The sequence below is a fragment of the Grammomys surdaster genome, unplaced genomic scaffold, assembly GCF_004785775.1.
Source record: "Grammomys surdaster isolate TR1022 unplaced genomic scaffold, NIH_TR_1.0 362, whole genome shotgun sequence".
NCBI lineage: Eukaryota > Metazoa > Chordata > Mammalia > Rodentia > Muridae > Grammomys > Grammomys surdaster.
In genome coordinates, this window is record NW_021604781.1 from 2,842,308 (window position 1) to 2,848,264 (window position 5,957).

General features: G+C 48.2%; 1 long non-coding RNA gene across 1 annotated transcript; it reads right to left on the minus strand.

Annotated features, from left to right (window-relative positions):
• Window positions 1-6: 6 nt before the first annotated feature.
• On the minus strand, window positions 7-4,713 carry LOC114631478. The gene is made up of 3 exons (XR_003712966.1): window positions 4,607-4,713; window positions 2,494-2,617; window positions 7-729 (listed from the first exon to the last, which is right to left on the minus strand). It is a non-coding gene; the product is annotated as an uncharacterized LOC114631478 (long non-coding RNA).
• Window positions 4,714-5,957: the final 1,244 nt, after the last annotated feature.

Consider the following 5,957-nt stretch of genomic DNA (forward strand, 5'->3'; position numbering starts at 1 on the left):
GAGAGAGAGAGAGAGAGAGAGAGAGAGAGAGAGAGAGAGAGAGAGAGGCAGAGTGGACGAGATTGGGTGTATTCAGGATAGTGTGCCTGTAGACAAGAATGAGCATAGTAGAGAGAGCGGGTTATAAGGAGAATCAGTAGCTGTGGGACACGGAAGCTCGAGGCTGGGGTCGGGGGTGGGTTACGGTAAAGAAGGATGACAGTTGCCCTGTTTCCAGGGCCACGATGGTGTGGACCCTCAGACCTGGAGTCAATCAAATTCTTCCTTCTTTCAGATGCTTTTTGTTGGGTATTTTGTCACAGTAACAAGACATGTATCTGACACAAGCACTCAGGAAGAGACAGACCCTTCAGGACGCACGTCACCACTGCTGCCATGCACACGATTGGTTTCTTCTGTGTTTTAGTCAAGCCCCTTCTTTCGTGGAAATGTTTTTTGGTCCCTTGACTCCAGGTGGGGGTAGTCGCTCAATTCTGTCAGCCTTCACATTTCTACTTCCTTGGTCTCAGTTTCCCTAGATGAGGATGTGTAGTCTGTCACTGCCAGGGTCCCTCTTTGAGATCTGTGTGAACTGTCTTGGGTCCATTTCCTGGGGTGGAGGAGGACCTAGATGCTCTGATGGTCACGTTAGCTTCCTGTCGCTATAGGGCACCTGGTGCAATCAGCTTATAGACAGAGATATTCCCTTTGATACACACTCTTTGACGTTCCAGTCATGGTCAGTTGCTCCTGTAACACATCACAGTGCAGGTGTGTGGCAGACCAGAGTGCTCATGTTATGGCCAAGTCAAAAGAGAGGGAGGAAAGGGTTGCACTGACTCTTACAGAAGCATCCCTTCAATGACCTGGGAACCTGCTGCTAGACCCTACCTCAGCTTCTACATCCTATGGGAGATTCTTGAGAGTCAGTTACAACAATGGTCATATTTGCCATCTTCTGGTTGTCTTAGGGTTACTATTGTGGTGACAAAACACAATGACCAAAAAGCAAGTTGGGGAGAAAAGGGTTTATCCAGCTTAAACTTTCACACTGTTCTTCATCACTGAAGAAGCCAGGACAGGAACTCAGACAGGGCAGGAGCCTGGAGGCAGGAGCTGATGCAGAGTCTATGGAGGGATGATGCTTACTGGCTTGCTCCTCAAGGCTCACTCAGCCTGTTTTCTTACAGATCCCAGGACCACTAGCCGAGGGATGCTGTCACCAACAATGGGCTGGGCCCTCTCCTGTCAGTCACGCATTTTAAAAATGCCTTACAGCCAGATCTTATGGGGAGGTGGAAGACATCTTCTCCATTGAGGTTCAGTCCTTTCAGAAAACCCTAGTTTGTGCGTCAAGTTGACATACAACTAATGAGCACAGTGGATGGAACCACTCAGGATTAACCATCCTAAGATGGTTATTCTTCACTGTATACCCGACTGGATTTAAAGTCACTATGGAAACCCACCACTGGTGGTGCCTGCAAGGGTGTGCCCAGGGGGCGTTGACTGAGGAGGGGATACCCATCCTGAGGAGTGTGGGTCTTCTTGCTGTATCATTCTGGGACAGAAAGCAGAAGCCTAGAGAGAGCAGGGGAGGGCCAAACTCCCTAACAAGGACAAGTTCCTGGCATCTAATTCACAACAACACTCATCTAGATGAAAGCTCTCTGACCTAATCAGGCTCTTTCTCGGGCATTGTTGATTTGGGGATCAGTGAACTTTGTGGGACATGTGTAGACATTCTCAGAATGAAAGCTTGGCAAGAAGCATCTGTCAGGTCCCCATGTCCCTGTCCCTGGCACTTCTCATCCCAGACCAACCCAGCCTCTACACCATGAAAGTTCTCCATGAGTCTCACCCACCCACATCCTTCTGGGCCCCTCCTCCTCATGTCTCTCTCCAAGGGCAACTCTTATACATCTTTTTGGTTTAATTTTTCTATCATTTATGCTTACACTTGCTTGAATAGTGATTTCTGTGATTGCTTTAAACTACATGGATCTCCTGTCTCCATGTAGTTGACAGTTCCTCGTGCCTTGTGGCAATGTGTGGAGACACGGGCGACAGAAGACCTGGGTGGGAGCACAGGCTGGGGGCTCTGGGCTAGCTGCTCCATCCTTCTGCCCAGGGGACTTTTTCAGTGAGGGTGGGGGTCTGTCTTGTGTGCCTGTTACCTCTGCTGTTTGCCTATCTCGGCTCCAGACTGGCCTCTCTAGAGGACTTCCCCTCACCTACACTGCCCATGGGCTTCCTCTGAATTCCCTTCCAATCCTACCGAACTGTCTCTGACCCCTTTCTGTTAGGAGCTCCTAATGTCAGGATGGCCACTTCCTCCTAGCTCCCAGCGACTCTATCAGTAAAAGTGTGTCCTAAGACTTGTCGATTACACCCAAGTTGAGCTGATTAAAGCCTGTGCAGATGAAGTGGGCCTGTTTACACAGTCTAAGGCAAGATCCTTCAAGCAAATAACAGTAGGATAACTACTCTATAAGAACAATTAGTGCTACTTACTGATGGCCAAGTCCGTTCTGTTGGCTTCCCCCGCTAATAGCACCCCAGGAGTGAAGGTTGCTGTCATGTCTGTTTCCAGAGGTCAGCATGCTATCCACCACACTATGGAACATTCTGCTATTACCTTCATTTTCAAGAAGAACATATTAGGCCTATGGACATCTTAAGATGGCACAAACTCTATGCTTCACTGTTTTGAAAGACTACAATCTGGGTGTCAGTGAGGGTGTATGCCTTCCAGGGTGCTAGGGAGAGGCCTGCCTTGTTGTGGTAAATCTCTAACCCAAATAAGCCCGTGTAAAGAAAACACAACTCAATTAGCATGAATACAAACCGCGCCTAGATTGGGCAGATCTACCATTAAACTACTCTATTCTCCAGCTAGGAGATCCCTTGCAACTTGTGGTCTCTTTAGGTCATGTGCTTCTGCTCCATTTTCCTTCCACCTCCTCTTCTCTCTTCCTCTCTTCTTCCTCTTCTCCTCTCCTCTTCTCTCTCTAAAAGTTTTTGCTCCTCCTTCCCTTCCACTGTCTAATCACCCACTTTAGCTTTTATTTTACAAGTTAGAATGGTGTGAAGGTTCACTTGAGTCACACCTCCTCAGAGGCAGCCCCTCTTGGGGAAGCAGAGTTAGCATCAAAATACAAATAGTACCAGGGCAATCTACAACGCTGCCCCTGGTCTTTTGGAGCTTCCAGAAGCTTCCTGATCTCTCTGGTTCTTGGGTACATCTCTTACTTCATGACATATCTTAAAACTCCATATGTCTGCTGTAGGTCTACCAGATAACCCAGGAAACTCTTTCCACCTGAAGGTATTTAATTGGGTCATATCTGCCATGTCCCTTGTACCATGTAAGGTAGCATGCTCTCTGGTTCCTAGGGTTGGTATATTGACATCTTTGTGGTGATGGTGGTGAGTTACGGCTGTACTACCCTGAACGTGCCTGATCTCATCTGTGGGTGAGGGGCATTATTCTGTTTCCTGTAATGAAGAAACCAAGAAAGAAGAGACAAAGAACTCACACTGTTGCTAGCTCTTCATAGCTGCTGAATTAATACTTCTGGGTTAAAGTGGTTCTTTCAAAGTGAGATGAATTGTCCCAACTGTTTGTTAGAACAACCTCCCTGAAGACTTGGGGACAGCTCTCTGTGGTCACTAATAGTTTCTCAATTCTGGTCCCTATTGCCATTTTCTCAAGAGCTTGTGAACACCAAGTCATCCTTGAGTGCTTGGTTGTTCCTTAGGAGAGCCCTGTGAAGCAGCCTTTCCTACTGTCATCAGAGGAAACCATGTCACAAAGGAGTTCTGAAAGGACAGGATTAAGAATGTTTCCTGTCATAGAGTGTGGAGTTGGTGTACCATGCTTTCATTCTCAGGCTCTCTCTAGTCAGTCCCTCAGCTCTCCGGCTGGCACTGGGAGCATGTCCTCTGTGTGTATCCTGGGCACATCCTAGAAAAGCAGAGCTGAACCTCTTGACTGGCCCAAGGGTCACAGAAGCCCTAGTGTGTAAGCATACAACAGCCCAGCCTTGTCAGGAGGTGTGGAGAGAGGAGAGGGGCCCAAACTGGAAAGCCTCTGAATAAGACATTTCACCTTTGATGGGAACAGTTAGCCAGAACCATGGTTGAAGAGCTTACAGGGGATCAGGATACCCCAGGGCACACAGGGTGGGAAGGCTGGCTATGCGGCACCTGAAGCTGGTCAAGTTCAGAGAATAGAAGAAGATGGCCAGCTGGGCAGGATCACAAAGGCAAAGTTTTCTCTTTTTAGAGGCAGCAGAGCCCCTCGTCACCCTACACTGCTCTGTTTTCTTAGAACTTGTGACATAGGCTCAGCTGGCCTCGAACTTGTGATCCTGCTGCTTCTGCCTCCCAAGTGCTGGGATTGCAGGCCTGACCCTTGGGTCTTAATAAATACACAGTTTGAAATAAGTCAGGAAGTATTTCCCACTGGGCATCTGTAAAGCTCCAGGATGTGGCTGAGCCTATGGGGCATCTCTGCAGTGCTAGCCTTCTTCAGTGGCTCGTGCCTATAGCCTTGATTTGAGCTCAGTATCTGAGCAAGGCTGCTGATAAGGCTCCAGAGTTACCTGAGAGTGGTCTGGCTTACCTTTGTCAGAAGGCAGATGTATTTCCTGACTTTGATTGCATCCTGTTGGTTCTGACACCAAGTAGCTGTAGAATTGGAGCAAATCACTTAACTGCCCTGAGTCTCCCTTTCTGAGTGACAACAATGGCCTCTTCTCTGGCTGCTGTCAGGGTTAGAGGAGCCAGAGTTTGTAAAGTCCCAAGCCCAGCCCAGAGAGTTTAGTTGCCAACTACCCTTGCTGGGAAATTCTGCCCAAGGGAAGCTTTAATTACAGGCCCTTTCTCTTTCTCTCCATTCCAGGGTTTGCTTCCTAGACAATTAACAGACCAGAGAGTTCTGCTACCTATCAGCTACAGGCGGCCAACAGACTTCCCATGCTGGCAAAAATAGTGCCTCTAGAAGCCGGACGACTTAAGCAGGTGCCAGCTTGTTGCTTTATAGCTCCCAGTACAGTTGAATTGGTGATAGTTACACAAGACACTCACTTAAATATTTACCTTGCTCAGACCCACTCCGGTGTGGCAGGGCAGGGAAGAAAACCTGAGAAGCAGGGAGGCTTTGGCATCTTCTGCTCCTAGCCTGAAGGAACATATGTCTTGATGGGACACATCCTTGACAGATTAGCCAGCCTGTTGCTTTAAAAAAACAAAACCTAACAGTGATGATCTTTGCTCAGACTTGGATGGAAACGGAAGCGTCAGATCCCCGGCCAAACCTGAGCAGTTTGAACAGTTCCTGCCTACCATTTCTCCAGGAGTTTGGGTACATACTCACACTCACCACAACATGAACACTGGGGTGTGGGGTAGGTGGGAGGGTGGGGGATAGGAGGGGTCACACAGTTCAGTTCTGTGTAACCACTACCTATAAGCTGTTGTTATCTTATTAAGGTTGCCATGAAAGTATTTGCATCACCATTATTATTTGCTAAAGACACCTGTATCTCTGAAAGGTGGGCAACAATATCCATACAATAACACCAAGGCCACAGAGCCAAGATTTGACTTTGGTTCTAGTAATGTGGCATAAAGAATATCCTAGATCCTATCCGAAGACTCTGGCAGAGTCTAGGTCTCTAAAGGTGCCCCAGTAGCCCAGCTGCCCCGGCCTTATTTGATAGAGAATGGGATGGAGTCACGATTAAGGGAACCCATTGCTTCTCCATGCCTTGCCACCGCGGAACTCTGCTTATAGTGGTGCTGGACAGGTTAGACGTTCAAAGGGCCAAACAGGCAGCTGGGAAGAGGGAGGGAGGTGTTGGAAACCTCTGTTTCCTGAGGAAACGGAATGTGTGTTGTTGATAACTTCGTGGAGGGTCTGATCTTGCTTTTGTCCTTCCCAGGGTGCCCAGGTAAGAACAGAAACACACACA